Here is a 1,948-nt window from a genome sequence, read left to right on the forward strand (position 1 = left end):
ACACAACATACTTCTTTACCAAAAAATATGCAATGCCAAGATATGAAATGCTCTTGTTTTGTTTTCAGGTTTCAAGTTATTAGTTGTCATTGGCAATGATATTGTTAGATCTCAGGCTCCCTCCAACAATACTATTACAAAATGTTTAGAAAGAAAATCAAGCAAGTAAAAATGAGAATCCAAGATAGTTCAGATGTTAAATAAAGGGATCTAAATACAACATTTATAAAAAAAAGATATAAAATAATATAATATATTAGTAGTAGATGGTAATAAAAAAGAGTCAAGCTGTAATGAAAACAGGCTGTGCAGTGAATGAGAATATATATATACAGAGATGTATAGAGAGATATAAACAGGTAATAAAACAGTGAGTATATAAAGGTAATGTGATACATGTTCTTGTTTGTTTTGGCTAAAACTAAATTTGGGAATCAATTGTGAGAAGAAATTTTCATTCAGAAAACATCACAACAGCTATTTATCTCACCCTGATCCTCCACAGCAGGCTGTATTGGAAATTCAATTTTAATAAAAAAATGAATAATATATGCTTACGGTGTGTGATTACATTCAGGATATTCGATATATTGTGTTTATCCATTGCATAATTGTATTGCATTAATGTTCAGTCAATCATTCCAAGTTATTGTAATATTTCTGGGCCAACTTGCCCAGGGTAAATAGATTTACTTCAAACTAAAACTATGTGGAAAGCAGGAGGCAACAGCATAAATAGAAAGTCATTAGAACCTCTGCATTGTTTGGTGTTGAGGCCCGGGCATGAGGATGACCCCGTCTACGAGGACCCCTCTCCTTATGTTTCAGACGGGATGACCTCACTGAGAAGACCACCTGCCTTGAGTGAACAAACATGTGGTACAGTGAGTCTGCAGGCAACAATCGAGTGACGGTTACTGTCACTGTCAACAGACACTGTGTGAGTGGCTTGTTGCAATGCTGGGGGCATTGAGGAATAATTGCGGGGGGTCTGATTAGTGGCGTGCCTGCCTAAGAGTAATTAATGACCAGTTACACAATGCTAACACCCAAGCGCATGCAAAAAAAACACACACACACATACACACACACACATACACATACACATATGTCCTGAGACCAGTTTGGCGTTGAGCCACACTGGGCTCAATGAGGGGAAGGGAGGGTTGGGTTAAAGTGCAGCAAAATGAATTAACCCTAGATTACAATCATGAGTTCATTAATCTAATCTTCTTAAATTCTTAATCCCCTTTAGGCACACTTGTGTGTATGAAAGCATTTGGCCCAACCAGCTACAAGGGAGGCTTCAACAAGCACTGGCAACAATGGTTATGAGAATGTGAAATACCTACGAATGTTTACAGCAACAGCTTTCAATCTTCAAAAGCAGCTGTTGACTGACATTCAGAGGGAGCGAGAGGAAGAGAAACCTGAGCAGTGTGGCATTGAGTCTGGCCGAGGTGTTGGAGATCAGTCAGCTCGGTGCACAAACAGTCTTCACCCGTCAGTCAGTTTTGAGAGGCAGTAACTGTCCCCAGAGCCTCTTAATTAAAAAAAAAAAAATGAGATACCTAATATTAAAACTACCACTGATCTGTTTGAAGTCTGTCTGTGGTATCCAATTTTTTATAATTTATGACTATCATCCTTTTTTTCTTTGTTGAATTCCACGCAGCTTTTTTCACAGCCGGCCTGTTAAAGCATGAAAAGCACAGGTGCAGCTAATACCATAAATTCTGTTCCATTTAAGTGTCCCAGTAAGACAAAGGGCCCATTCCTAAATGGAATCCAGTCATTATTAATGTCATTAATTACATCTGCAGACATGTTGGGACATAGCACCAACAAGTCTAGCACAAGAAAAGACACTTAATTCTTGAATCTATTCTGTACTTAGATACTAGTCACTTTTATCTTTTACATAAATACATAGAAAATACAGAGAGAG

Source organism: Anarrhichthys ocellatus, unplaced genomic scaffold, assembly GCF_004355925.1.
Source record: "Anarrhichthys ocellatus isolate YVR2014 unplaced genomic scaffold, GSC_Weel_1.0 scaffold30, whole genome shotgun sequence".
Lineage (NCBI taxonomy): Eukaryota > Metazoa > Chordata > Actinopteri > Perciformes > Anarhichadidae > Anarrhichthys > Anarrhichthys ocellatus.